The sequence below is a fragment of the Augochlora pura genome, chromosome 4, assembly GCF_028453695.1.
Source record: "Augochlora pura isolate Apur16 chromosome 4, APUR_v2.2.1, whole genome shotgun sequence".
NCBI classification, from domain to species: Eukaryota; Metazoa; Arthropoda; class Insecta; order Hymenoptera; family Halictidae; genus Augochlora; species Augochlora pura.
Genome location: NC_135775.1, coordinates 20,009,670 through 20,025,158, shown reverse-complemented (window position 1 = coordinate 20,025,158; position 15,489 = coordinate 20,009,670). Strand labels below are relative to the sequence as shown.

The 15,489-nt window shown below is 38.7% G+C and overlaps 1 protein-coding gene across 1 annotated transcript in view; it reads right to left on the bottom strand.

The window, feature by feature from the left end:
- Positions 1 to 11,159, bottom strand: part of Irsp53 (Insulin receptor substrate 53 kDa) — a 295,332-nt gene extending 284,173 nt beyond the window's left edge. The window contains exon 1 of the mRNA XM_078178240.1: positions 10,942 to 11,159. The gene's annotated coding sequence lies outside the window, so the exon portion shown is untranslated. The remainder of the gene's footprint in view (positions 1 to 10,941) is intronic.
- Between the last annotated feature and the right edge of the window lie 4,330 nt (positions 11,160 to 15,489).

Here is a 15,489-nt window from a genome sequence, read left to right as displayed (position 1 = left end):
ATCGGTCAACAACAAAAATTGCGGCCGATTCTTTTCTTTTCTTTTTTCGCCTATGATTATCGTTGTTATTCCCCGTCGGATGTTCTTTTTACCCTGATAAATCTAACGGGGTCTAACCGCGTGCAATTGCCGCGCGCATCGGTAAACACGATCTGATTTATGTCAGCGGACGGCGTTTGAAATAAATCCGGGACCGATTCCGTGCTAGGGCCGCCGTTCCACTCGATGCCGGATTAAAAGGGAAAACATTCGATTAGCGTTCCGTTTGGATCCTTTCAGCTGCTCGTTTTCGTGTTCGTAAATGGCCGGGTTTTACCTGCCGAAACAAACAAGCACGCTGAATCGGAACACACGGCCGAGTGCCCCCCCCCCCCCCTCTCGAAAGTAAAGGGCCGCGCGGAAATCGCGAATTTTAACTTTGAACCAATTCAACACCGCTGCGGCGATCCTAATTACCATTTGAAAAGGTCTCAGCTGATTGATAATGGCACATTGTCGCATACATTCTGTTTGCACGCTCTCCATACACCCTATTCATTCGCGTACCTGCTGCTCTTGCTACTATATAATAAACTACGAACTCCAATTGCCCGTTTAACCAGTGTTTAGACTCGTTTCGTGCCTAGCTGAATGGGACATTTAATTTATTAAATGTTTACATCGAACACAAAACGCGTCAGTCAAATTTCCTTTATTTCTATTATACGCGCATTTAATGAGTTCTTATTTCCAACTTAAAGAACTGTTTTATTTTTAATTTTATACTTTTTAATGTTATATCACGCTGTATCGTAATAAGCTGAACTTGAGAAAATATTGTTACCTTACTATATTTAATAAATAACAGTTCCATTTCTTAACTTAGCTTTTGATTTTTAATTTATAATTATCGAGTGTTATAAAATTTTACATTTTCTTTTCTTTTACCAAACTACGTCAACCGGATTTGTTCTTTTCGATTAAAAATATAATTATTAGTATAGAGAGTGTTTAAAAACGCGACGATGAAATCCGGGAAAAAGGATAGAGTGTTCCATTCATTAACGGACTGACCTACAGTGACCTTGAAGAACAGGATGGCGGCCTTCGAATGTTCAAAAGATTCCCAGCTGTTAGGAAGTCGATTGCGTAATGTTCCCCTTGACACACTTAGCCGCGGGCCCGAAATCTTACCCGTGGTTTCTGTGTAACAGGTTACGCGAAACTTATTGGCCATTAGCGGGCCGCGACAGTAACTATGCGAACGCGACGATACCACGGGCGAATTTTACGTAATCGGTTAAAACGCGTAATGGGACCCCGTCTCTCGCGATCGAAACCGACGGCAATCGAAACCGAGGCGAGACGACGGTATTAAAACTGATTGAAAGAGCCCTCGCAGCTCGCAGTTTTCTGTTGGTTTTTACGCGACGGAAACGCGCGAAGCACCGCGGGCTATCAGTTGAAACGGGACATTTTATGCGGATAATTACATTCGATCCTCAATAGCGGGAGAATTATATAAATAGGCTGTACCAAGGGAAACGTGTTCCAGACGACGACGACTGGAGAAAAATGAGGAGGGAACGAGGGGGGGAGAAAACCCGGGGCCCCATCATTTCCATCCTCATTAATCGTCGATTAGAAACAAAGCAATGCCCGGCTTAAAAGGGGAAATTACGATTCTCGAAACGATAAAACACCGCGGCAATGAGAACGAATATTCGCTCTGATTAAGGAAAGGAAATTACGATCGCGAAGGGGATAAAATGGGTCGGGGGTCGGTAGCGAAACCCGACTTTGGAGGAAATTGTTCTTTAGCGCTTTCAAACACGTGCGCCGCGAATGTACGGGCGGGATTGTGACGCGAGAAAACCGTCGAATATACTTTCCGCGAATCGCGGAACAGTCGCGGATATTTTTGTCTCGGATACAATCGACCATTCGAATCAGGGACGATAAGTTCCTGCGAGAAACGTGAAATTATGCTTCTTCAAAGACATTCCACTACCCCTGGCAAAAAATGATCGTTTAAACATAGAAGCTGAAATTTCATAGTTTAACACAGCTGTTTTATATTAAACTATGGAAGCAACAATGAGGCATTTATTCTGATTTTTAACGAGCTTTTTGAAGTTTTGCCATAGGTATTAAATAACTCAGAAATCTATCTTTGCAATTTAAATGAACGTACACTGAGAAATTAGTGACCCGCCATTTTTACGAGTTTGGTAATTCTCGTGAACATGATAAAGAAGATAAATGTACCGAGCAGCTCTTACTGTTAATTGGAATGATAAACTTTCGATGTTTAATTTTGTTATCTAGATTTAGAACGAAGCTTTAAAACACTGGCTTTATATATCTTGCTTAACTATATACATACTAAAAATTTCATTGAAATTGGTTGACATTGTCATGGATTAAAAACAATTATAAATGGAGAAAGTCTCAGTTCTTTTCATTAAATTTTTACATTCTCTGATTTCAACGTAATATTCGATACGCATAAAAATGATCTGAAAAATGTAGTCTAAAACAACATAATTTTCTCGGTAATATTAAGTACATTTTCTTCAAAAATATGAGAAAATCATGTTGGTGGCTACTCAATTTTCCCAAGAATGCGCAGTACAGTGTCTGCAAAACTAAAAGGAAATGCGGTCGAGGAACGTAATGCTGGCCATTGCAAACATTCCGAGCGTAGAACGAAGAAGGCGAATTACGCTCTCCTGATATTGGATTTTAATGCGCGATTGTATTTTACAGAAACGATCTCGATTATCGTTCCTCCATCGTTCATTCGTACCGTAAACGCTCATTTTCGCGACAAAAGCATCGTACCAGACAACAAAAGCGTCTCGCTTCCCTATCGTATTATCGTTCCGGCCGGCCGTCTTCCCCGTTCCTGCTAATTAAAGCCTTTTAATTGCCGGCAAGACCGTACAGAAGTATCATTCCTGTTTCCTGATCTTCCTCTCTCTCTCTCCCTCTCTCCCTCTCTCTCTCTCTCGCTCTGTGCGCCTTTGTTTGCCGGGGGCAGTCAGAGTTAGGGACAAATTGACCCGTTTCGGCTGAGCGAAAAGAAATATTTCGCGGCAGTCGACTGCGACGTGAAACAACGAAAATAAAGAAACTGCGAAAGAGGACGGGAAACATCCACCACCCGTTGCACAGGGACTCGCACACAAGATGCTCTAATGGCAATTAACTGTTCCCCTCCCCTCCGACAGTAGCCTGCACGCTCTTCAAAGTACGCTGTTTTGATCTCGTTTGCGGAAGTTTATCAAGCTACGGCGTTCCTACTTCAGCATCTTCCACAAACTTTAAGTGAAAGTGCTATTTCTTTGAAGTTTCACGAAAACGAAGACTTTCCTGGGCTAACTTTCTTAACGCATTACTGTCGGAAGTCGAGATATTTCGTGTCTGCTGCGCCGCGGCGTCCTTCTGCCCCGCAAACACTGCATAATTGCTCTTTCTTTCGGATCGCTATTACCGACGAATGATAATTGAACAGTGCTGTAAAACAGACTCGCGGCTACCAATTTATTATGATCGATTCAGCTAATTAATAGGCGGGAAATAAATCGTGTACATTTGTATTAATGATTAGCATTTGGCGAAACATAAAACAATATAAATTATGGCTTCTTTTTTAAGTAATTACAGTCAACAGAGGAAATCAATTTTTGTTCAACTTCCCTTCTTTGCCACTGATGCATAAACATTGCACTTTGCATAAAGATCGCCAGTTTACTCGCGAAAGACGAACTCTCTGACCTCAACAGAAAATAACGCACCCCCGGCAAAAAGTTTTTAATTAGACGCTTATCGTTTCAATTATTCATGTGGTCGCTGGGGGAAGTGTTTTCATTAACGATGGTGGCAAATGCAAGAATCAAGTTTGTCAGAAAAATGTCTCTGTTGTAATAAACATGGTAAAATTAATAATTTTCTAAAGTTCTATCATTCGAACTCTATCATCATCTACAATTTCTACAGTATTTCTAAATTGATAATAAATTATTAGAAATTAGTTATAATAATATTATTACTCATAAATTATTATAATTAGATTATTATAAATTAGTTATTATCACTAATGTGAGAGCACTTTTCCTAAAATCTAAATTCACCGAATTCTTGTTTATATGCAACACACATCTCAGAAAGTTGCATGTAAACCAGAAATGCATAAAGATGCGCAGTCTATTTATTGTATGCCCGACGTATTCGCGAGAAAATTTCATTTTCGCGGTGAACGATGAACGGAAAGCAATCGGAAACGAGACGGTAAGGCGGACGTTGAAAACGATCCCTAAGAAAAGCACAGGTGCGCCGTTTCGAGGGGTCGGTAAAGACCGCGCTCCCGTCCCTCCGGCCACGGCGATAATTTCCAGTTAAGACGTCATCGGTTAAAACGCCGCTACTTATTTACAGCGAAACGTAATATTCCGGCAGCGGTTTATTTGCATAATCAAAAAAGTGCGCGACGAGGAGAGCCTTCAAAAGACGCTCCTAAATAGGAGAAGGCAATCTCCTGCGGGTCGCCTCCAATGCTACGTTATTAACGCGGCGCACCAACCACCGTCCTCACCCTACGGCGGTGCTACATTCTTTAAGATTTTAAAATGCCCGGGAACGTTCCGCCGCGAATGAACCTCAAACGATCGCGATACAACAGGGCGCTTATCCGAAAACGTTTAGTATTCGTTTAATTAAATCCCAGACTCGGGACAACAGGCGACCGCGGTTCGCGGATGTCGAATCGCGGACTTTCGGGATAACCGCGGCAGATCCGTGCAGTCGTAAAAGTCTCCCTTTCAAATGTTTCGTTTCTTTTACTACCCAGCAGTTGCGCGATCTTTTACATTTATAAATCTTGCAAGTTTTCCAGCTCAATCCAATGTTCTGTAAAATTTCCTTCAATTTCGTTTCATATGAATTTTTACATGTATTATCGAAATCTCCATATCGAACTTGTGTGTTCTTAATGAAAAAATTGATGGAAGATGAATAATGAAAATAGTAATAATAATAAGAAGAACTGCCCTTATCGATTATATAAAATGTAAATTAGATAAACAGTTATTTCTTCTTTTAACGATGTCAATACAGTAACAGTATACACTGTTTCCATTTTCTTAATTTTTGTTATAAATGCGTAAGAAGTCTAATAATAACAATTAATTTATTAACGAACAGAAAAAGCTCGTTGTGTTATAATAATATAACAATACATCGCACGAATAGCATATACCAAGAAAAGAAATTATAGAATAAATAGATGCGTAAAGTACAATAAAAAATACGCCGTAAAAATAGTTATGTCAAGTGTGAAAGATCGAGAAAATAGAGAACAGTACAGCAGGAGATTCTTTAAACAAAGGAATGAAAAAAGAGTTCCCTTAAGACCCGACAGGATTAGCAAGAGAAAAAAGAGAAGTGAAAAAGACAAAGCAAGAAATGAATACAGAAAAAGCTTGGTTTTTGCGAACTTTCCGCGTGTATATAACGGGTGTCGTGTAACCGGTGGTACAGCCGTGATTCTCAACTGATTCTACGTCAAAAAGTAAGTTTGAAAAAAGAATAACATTTTTTCATTTGCAGCTCCGTTCTCGAGAAAACTGTGTTGAAAGGATGCGCAAAGTTCGCGTGACTTCTAGTATGACGAGAAGTAGAATTGGTATGTCATGACCAGACGCGTCACTTGATTCCCATTCAATAGTATTTTCTTTTCCAACCTAACTTTTCTCGAAAACGGAGGCTCGAATAAAAAACTTTATTCTATATTTTCGACTTATACTTTGACATAAAATCAGTGTCATACATAACACTCCGTATAATAAAAAATCTGTATAAAATTGGTAAAACTGCGTTCATATACAGATTATTGAAATTCAAGCAATATAAAATCTTTTAAACCACGAATCTTTTATCCTTTAATTCTAGTATCCGTAAAATTACCAACAAAAACAAGAATTTCCATAAACGTCCACAGTCGGCTGGTAACACGTGTCATTATTTTGAATTGTCCTTGGTAAAATCGATCAATGTCCGCCCAATTAGAGCTCATCGGACAATTAAAGCGGCGACCGGCAACGCGGTATATAAAGAACGAAATTCCCGGTGTTTAATGTCAGGGCAAACAACAATCGAAAATTGATCTTCCGCAGAGAATTGAATTGTTAAGCCTACGCGCAGTCGGCTAACTGTTGAGCCAACAAGATTCGCGTTGTATTTTTAGCGACGGCACCGTGCAACTCGGGGCGCAACTCATCGATTATTCAACGTTCATAATTATGTTTAACCAACAGCGACTGGCACTCGGTTTCGGGGAGAGCTCGCGCGCCTCGATTCCCATCCCGCGTTGTTCTTTGTTCCATTTAATTCGAAGTATCCGTGAAGTTCGTTCCACGGGATACATCGGGGGGAGGCAAAAAGTAGGTGTAGCCCCCGGTATCTCTGGCTCGCATTCTGAGCAGATAGAAATTGAGTTTCGGCTTCTGCGCTCTGCCCGATAAGAAGCTCTTTTCGATTAGCAGGGAAACACGGAAAGTTCCCGCGGAAATCCACTCGGTTGTTCTCCTTTTATCTTAGGCTATCAATCATTCCGGCTAACTCACGTGTCCCGTGTTTTCTCCCCCGGACACGGAGAAAGATGAAAACTAAACATTTACTTTCGGTACATGCTTCAAGAGCGAAAGAGAAAGAGAGAAGGAGAGAATGACACGGAAGTTGGAAAGAGAGAAAGCCGGAGTGAAAACTTCTCGAAGTTCCGACGTCTCTAAACGCGAGATTTGCCAAGTTACTTTCGGATACGTTTGCCTCGTTAGGACATTAATACATCACTCAACTTTAGACAACGCAGGTGGACGCAACGGTGAGCGGTTACAGAAATCTTAGACCCAGATGAATGTCCATCTAATTATACCAAATTCAAGGTTCGCCGTTTCATGTATAATTGAATAGAAATTAGTGTCATGTCGTACTCGGCACACTTTAATGAAACAAGAGATTGATGATAACCTCGTTGTAATTGTTGAGAGAAATTCATTTTGTGGAAACTTATATTCATAATGAAAATTTCATTGAAATCGATGGGCGTTGTTATTAGATGTTAATATTTAAAATAAAAATCACACGAATTTTATTTTACGTCAATCGACTTCATCTTAGAGATGGTATATGTAAAATTTATATTTATATAAATTTATGTCTAAAAAGATATACATACAGGATGTCCACCCAAAAACAGCTATAATAACAAGTGATCATAAAAGATACACAACTGGAACTATAAAAATATCGTGGACGTGTTTATCGTTTTCATAAATTAATCCTAAATCCTGCTGGCGGCGAACAAATCGACTGACGTTCATTAAAAAATATTGATTACCGTTATTAAAAATTTCGTATTCTCGGGTCACTATTGTACAAACTTCTTCCAACGTTTACATCGAGAATAAATCGATTCCATCGGGCACGTTAAAAAACAATTTGACAATAGCGCGTAAATAGCACATCAAAGTTGAATACGATAGAACGTGTAACAATAGCAAAGAAATTGGAAGCTAAAACTAAAGGCATAAATATCGAATTTCTACGTATATAGCAAACACGTTCCGTTCAATATTTCACGCAGAATTGATTAATGCCGATATAAAATTCTTAATCCTTATCAAAATGCTTGGGTAATTTTTAATATCGATATGACGTATAAAACAAGTGGACGTTTCATATATATATATTTTTTTGTCGAACGCGTCGTAGAGCTCTCGTATTATTGGTAGGTGGGGGGTGGGGGAGGCGGGGAGAAACTCAGTGACCGAACGCATATTGAACGGTACCAAACGTCAGCTCCAAAACAGAATTTATGTCCCAACGAAGTGACAAATAATTCATGGCCCGCGCCATCCTAGCGTGAAAAACCGAACTCGCATTTAGACCATAATACGTGGTTAAACGCGAAAGATGAATATACCTTGCTTCAACTACAACGCATTGTCATCAGCGATCGTGTTGCTTTCTTTATCGTAGACCGGACCAGAAAAATAAAAGGCGCCTTTATTTTTGCAATGCTCTCCGTCACGGGATATATTATTTCGCGCGTTCGTTTTTGCCGGCGTAGACGCGACACAAATTTTTAAAAGGTAAAACATTTCTTCTGAAATTTAAGTCATTGCAAATAAGATATTTTTAGTGCAACGCAGACGCTGTTTGTTCTATTACTTTCCCTGCACAGATTTGTCTTGTTTTAGTCGAAGAAAAATGGGGAACACGGCATTCTGGGTCAAGGTGCGACAGAAAATGTTTAGAACGCGCATAGTTCAGGAATTGGAATAGTGCATAAATGGAATTCTGTGCCACGTGACTCACAATCGTAGATCGCTTCGGTAAAAGCGGAGATTTTTGCGTTTAACGAAGAAGAACGGAGGAAATTTAATTATAGAATGTTATTATACAATTTAGATGATTAGAGTTCTAGAAATTGCATATAAAATAGCAATAAATCAAACGTTTTATCTCAAGTGAGATGGAAATTCATATCTTTTGAAAACTCGTTTGAAATGTTAATAATGACACCTGCGTTCTCAATCGTTTCTAATAAGGAATGAGGCTATATTTAAGTTGCTATGTCCGTAATAAAAGATCATTGCATTTCAGTGTATACTGTTTGAAAAAATATAAATTTACAAAGAAAAATAAGTAGTGACTGTAAACACAAATTGGTGCCCAAAATGAGCATCCTAGTTAATTAACCTTTTGTAAGCAACTTTACGTACGTGTGTCTGTCACCGCACGTGAATTTCGATTACTTTTTTTAATTAGCCACTAACATCATTGCCCTCCCCCCCAAAATTGCGTAACCAATTAATGGAAACACAACGTCACTGTTGTTAAAGGTCTGTCATTAATTGAAAATGACGACGATATTGGACAACGTGTAACACGTTGCTACCATCTAGGTGTCGCATTAAATACATAATTAAAACACGTTACGCATGAAATATAAAATAGATTAGCCAGATTGAAAGACGTTAAAAGCATAAAAGACAACAAAAATTGTGCGAACAAGTATTGACACGAGTAAAATTGTACGATTAAGTATCGACACGAGTAAAATTGTAGGATTAAGTATTGACACGAGTTAAATTGTACGAACAAGTATTGCAACCAGTAAAAAAGCGAATAAGATTTTAGTCAATTATTTATCTATAATCGAGTCCGTAAGAAAACAAAATTTTCCCGCTATTCCAGTTTCCACAGGCGAGACCAAACGGTAATAATTTACATAATCGAATACTGCCAGGATTACATAAACGAGTGGACAACAGGTCCGCCATAACTCAAAACGGCGACTCATAGCCACTCGTCAAAAATTCTATACATACATGTACAGTGGCTGCGAAAGGTATTTGCGCGCTAAATCATCGTCAAGACGCCAGTATTTACGGTATTATAATTTTCTTAGAAAGGGCTGTACTACAGTATACCTGGGTCCGCTTTCAACTTGTATATTTACAACTCATCGTTCATTTCTTCTATTTTACATTCACACGGTATAGCAAGTGGAAAATTTAGAAATACGGAAGCAGAAGACATGGATTTACTACATTGCAAATTCAAATGTCATCAAAACGGTTGAAAAATTTTTCTTGTCAATGAGCCTACTATAGATTTAAAGATTAAAGCTTGCTCTATGCAACGACCCCTCAGAATTTGGTGAACAATTATTTTTATTAATTCCATGGAACAGGAACGAGGAATAAGTTTGGTTGCCTAAAGTGCTGATGCACCTTATACTATATTACTCCAAAGTAGTCTTATATTCAAAGCTCGATAAAATGGCTAGAAAAAATCGTACACAAAAATTTAAGGGCTCATTTTAAAGGGCAGACTTCAATCTACCTATCTACCCTAGCGTCTGCCACGGAGAAAATTATCCTTAGAAGTTGCAAACGTATTTGCGTTATAATAGCCGAAAGACTTTATTTATTTTTATCTTTCGGCAATCCTATTATAATTTGCGCTAGGGTAAAAAAATTTTTTTCCCATGGCAGAGTCTTTATAGTTTCAACAACTTTAAAACAAATAATATAAGACAAGACGTTTTGACTGATACAGCAGGTTTAATATTAACCCTTTACGTATGAGAATTTTGAAATAATGGAGGAAACAGACAATACATTAAGATCCTTTGTTATACGCAATATTAAATGACATTTTATCAATATCTGGAATAAAATCTACAATTCTGTCGTCGCCAATATACTGACATTCGTCCTGAAAGCGATAAAACGGGTCCTGGTTTATCTCTGTGCAACTCTTCCTCATAAAATCGCAACAGATCAAAAAGAAAATTTTTGGGATTAAATTCTGAGCCATTTATGCGAGTGCACGACAATGCAATAACGAGGACCAGTTAAAAGACTGTATTATTCGAAATTAAAACGAACTACCTTCTGTTATCCACCTTTGTTTAATTTTTCCCACAATATAAAATTGTCTACCAAATATTGTCTCCATAAAACTTTAATTTAATTACATACTTTATTTAAATTACGCACTTATATGCGTGATTAATAATCCTATAAAGGATTACATAGCTTTCAAATAAAAAAAAACAAAGGCGGATAAAACAGTCTTACATGCAATAAAAAAGGGTTGCTGGAGATGTTTGACTATACTGCATTACATTATGCTACAGTATTAAATCTGACAAATACTTTTATCCAACTAAAGTCACTGCAGATTTCAATTTTCTTATCTCTTTTTATATATAAAATAAATTTATGATTTCGTATGCTTGTTCAACAGATTTTAACTGCTATATATAACGTGTCGAATTGACATTTCCTCGTGTCAAGTATACGGAATTATGCGAGTACATGCATCACACTATATTGTTACACTATACGATATAAATGCGAATAAAAGTCGCGCGCTTTCGGTACTCACCTCAGCCGGTGGGCCGAGCCCGACACGCGAGAAAACTCCCGAAAACTCGATGAAATTACGGAGCACCAATCGGAGAAGCACGTACGCCGTGGAAAACCTTACGCGCAAATACACTGTCGAACAAGGAGACGTTTTAATAAACAATCGACGCACGGAAACGATCGCGGGAGTCGCTGTTTTCTCACGATCGGCACGACCACGGACAGAGAATGCACATGCGGTACGACGCGCGCGAAGCGACTGAGCCTGTTCCGAGTGGTGAAGCCGCTACGAGCCAGCCGAGCACCGCCGAACCGGCCTCGGGATCGGGCTCGTGCGAGATCGGCAGGGAACTTATGCGACCACGTTTCCGAACATGCTACTTTACGGGCCCGCGAAATAATCGTGCCAACGACGTCCTGTAGTCAACACGCCTCCTTCGCTCTGTCAATTACTGCGTCGACGCCGCCGTTTGACTCAAATGTGAGTGGTATCCTCGATTGTTCTACCGCCGGCGGACTGCGAGCGTGATCCATTAGCTATCGAACAGACGCCGGCTGATGCTCGGATAAGGTAATTTCGACGAAGATGACACCGGGCGATCGTATCGTGACATATAGACAATGACTATCCTACGGTGAATGAACGTTTGGACGGCTCGGGTGCCAATTAGTGTGAGTCCGATTCTCCTCGAAAGAGAATCTGTTACTCTGTGCACACGTGCCTTTAGGGTGAGGGTGCCCAATGCAAGACTCAGTTCTTTTAATTATAATTTTCGGTCAAGGACGCTTTTATTGAAAGTAGTATGCTGTTTCATTATCAGCTTTCTGCGATTTTTATATTAATACTATGGCGCCTCCAAAATTAGTAATTTTTATATTTTTATATTTCGTTTGAAGGGATAATTATTGTTTTACGAATAAACACGGTGGCGTTGTTGATACATGATTTAAATAAATTCTCCTAGTGTGAAGGGTTAATGTGTGTTCAATTTAATCTCATTCTGAGTCTAATGCGGCGTCCATATAACTTTGATATTTTCTTGGAATTTGTAATAAATTTTGGAATTAATTGGAATTAATAGATGAGTGGTGTGATCGATTACTAATAGCTTCGAATGAACTTTAGAAGCCTGTAGAAATAACGAAGTTCAGCTCACAAGATTTTTTTGCACATATTAGAACATTTTTCATTGCCATCACTTCACAAGACAGGAAGAAAAAATTGTTCTGCAAGCGAAAGTACAACTGCTTTCCTGTGTTCCTGTAAGTAAGTATCACCTATCAGTTTATCTTTGAAGACGACTAGCTCCAGAATGCATCAATTTACCTTCGAATTTATACTTAATAAATCTTGTTTTTCTTAAGAATTATTTTTCTGTTAGCAAACATTTCGAATTTACTCGTGAGAAGATAATCTGATCCTCGATGCAGAACTGTCTTCGATTCGATTGTTATGAATCGCGTGTCACTTACATTTAAGTTCTCCACGCTCCATTGACCGAGGGTGTCCTCAAGTTTATGGGGTCACGTCGAAAGGAGGACTGGAATTCATCGGCTCTCGCTGGAATGTGGTAAAGGCCGGAATGAAGGTCGTACAAACGTCTCAACCGGTTGACACTGTCTCCTCTTGGCCGTGTTTCGAATCTAATGGCGTCCGTATGTTGATGCAAAACATCTACATTTTTTTGCGATGACTGATCGAACGAAATATTACACGGCCGCGCGGCGCTGTAGAAATCCGCGCTAGTCGAACCAACGCGAATTCTTCGAATCCCTTATCTCTTAACGGCACCTCATTTGCATTCATTAACGTTCGAGAGCCTGCCGAGCGTGTTCGTAAATTAACGCGAACAGTTTCGCGTATAATTGCCTGAAAAATAGTCTCCATCTAGGATTTATTATTAATAATTATCCCGCTGGCTTCGATCACTTTAGCAATTGACAATACATGTAACTATTCTCAGATTTATTCGACAGATTGTAAAAACGCATTTTTGCAAATATATCGAAAAATTTGACAGTAAATTATTTCAAGAGTTTTGAGAGTTTATTTTATGTTACTGTCAAAAATTATTGGGTAATAAGGTGACAATTTATGTACTCCGAGTACATGATATTTAATAATGAAATAGATCGCGTTTCCTCGCGTGATAGCATCAGCGATCCTTATTTTTCCTGGACCATCCGCGAAGTTGGATGCCGAGGAATTTTTACAAGTTATCCAGACACCCTTAAAACTTGCCAATTTCCTAATGCGAAAGCCTCACCGCATTATTGGAAACCCGTTAACCAGACACGATTACAAGTTTCAGCGAAAGTTTCGCAGCAAGTTCAATCGAAAAGCAGGAATCGAAGAATTCTACGGCGTCGACCCAGTTTTACCTTATTTTCTTAGAGCGATACTTCTCCTTTCTATTCCACAAAATATAAACTCAATTTCTTCACTCGGAGAGATAACACGTTTACAGAAATTCGTTAATGTTTATTATATTGCAAGTTATACTTCGTCGTACAACAAGTTACCACATTTTCACTGAATTTCACCTATCACAGAGCGTTATTTACTACCTTTTTACGCTATAGTCTGTTTTCTTTCTTTCATTAACAGAAGTGCTAACCAGTGGGAATGTAAGAGAAATTGCATTAATATAATTGTTAACACAAGAAACCTTTGATGTTACACAAGGGTAGATTGTACTTTCTGAGCTGCTTTGGATAACAAATAACATTGGAACTGAATAAATGTACAAATCGAAAAGTTATTCCTAATAACGAATAATTTTTCTTTTAATAAAATTACGTTTCATTAAATTTTATATATTTTCCATTATAACTTTTCCAGTAAAATTATGGTCGACTGACATTTCAAAAAACCTTTGATCCGTTTCGAATAAAATTTTTTACGAACAGTATTTCGAATAAATTCTACGAGTACGATATAAAATAAATATACTAAACTCTGCACTGTGTCAAATTAACATGAATACTAAGAATCACGTTAACTACTTTCAATTTATCTGACGAAAAGAAAAATTGCTGCGGGCTCCTTCTCAGATAACTGTGAATTAATTTGCATAGGAATATCCGCTTAAATATTGAAATCCCTCCAAAACGTTCGCGCGCGCCGCAGAGATTTTTTGATATCGACACAAGGGTTGAAAATGAGGGGCGATTCGATTGTAATACTGTAAAGAGAAGAATACAATCTGTCCGACGAGTGAACCAGATGTTCGTCGTAATTTTTGCGCGGAAAGTTCCTTGAAAAATTGATTTCGATCAATCGATTATGCAAACGAGCGAGAGTGTGAGAGAATAGGAGAGAGCGAGAGAGAGAGAGCGAGAGAGAGAGAGAGAGAGAGAAAGGGAAAGGGAAAGGGAGAGAGAGGCGGGATGCTGCTCTGCAGGGTCGGCTTGAATTGGAGCCTCCCTTGCGAATCGGCATGAAAACACTTGGTCGAATACAACGAACTGTCAAGCGAAGCACGTATGTTCCCTAATTACACGCGCGGGACGTGTGCGTACACCATTTCGAACAGGTCCGAGGCCTGGGTACATCGGTTCGTTACGCATCGGATCGGGCTACAATTTACGTAGTCGTTCAGCGTGTCCCAACACGCTCGCACGCGTTAATCGTGACTTATTCCAATTCTTCAATTGTCCTCGCGCCAACGCTGCCAAATCTATTTAATCCCCGTCCGTTCTCCAGGACGATTCTGCTCAAAGCGTTGCGAGCCGTTCAAAGAGGGATAATTGGATTTCAAGTTTCGACATTATGCGTTCTGCTAGCACGGAAATTCTGCCCGGTTTTATTACGACTTAACCGTTACCGAATCGTTTCGTTCGCTGCACTCGCTCGATGTACAGTCGTAGACAAATATAGTGGCACGGATAATTATGGAATCGAAGTTACATACCACATTTTTAGCGTTATTTAACGCGTTCGTTTACAGTATCACTTATTGGCGACAGCTATGATTTTATATTTCACGGAAGAAACGCGTTGCGGTTAAAGATGAAAAAGATACAAAAATGACGCTTTCCAAAATAAATGAGTAGGCTATTACGTTTATAAGACTCGTTTAAATCATGGAAAAATAATAGTATGATTCTGTAATTGAAACTTTACGTCTTGTTTCTATAACTGTGCAATCTAACTGGATTAAGTTAGGTACTTGGTTTATTAATCCTTGAAATGTGTGTATTCGTATAGTAAATTTAGAACGATATACTTCACATTCTTTTCATTGTTCTTGTAGAATTGTTTATTACAATTGATCACAATTACTGTGATCAATTGTAGGTAAACTCAAAAAATGTTTCATCTATTTTGCTTCATACATTTAAATTATTTAGAAAATCGTACTTATGAGAAAGACGTCGACATATAATTTAAATGCATTAAAAATTACGTAAAGGTGAGGGAAGCTATTTAATTTGTCTAAATCTTCGAGCATCGCATTAACGGGTACAGTAATCGACACGCTTACCCTAATATCCCACTAATTCCTATTTTTATCAAATTATTATTAGACCTCACGCAAGAAAATAATTTTGAAGAAAATTAAAT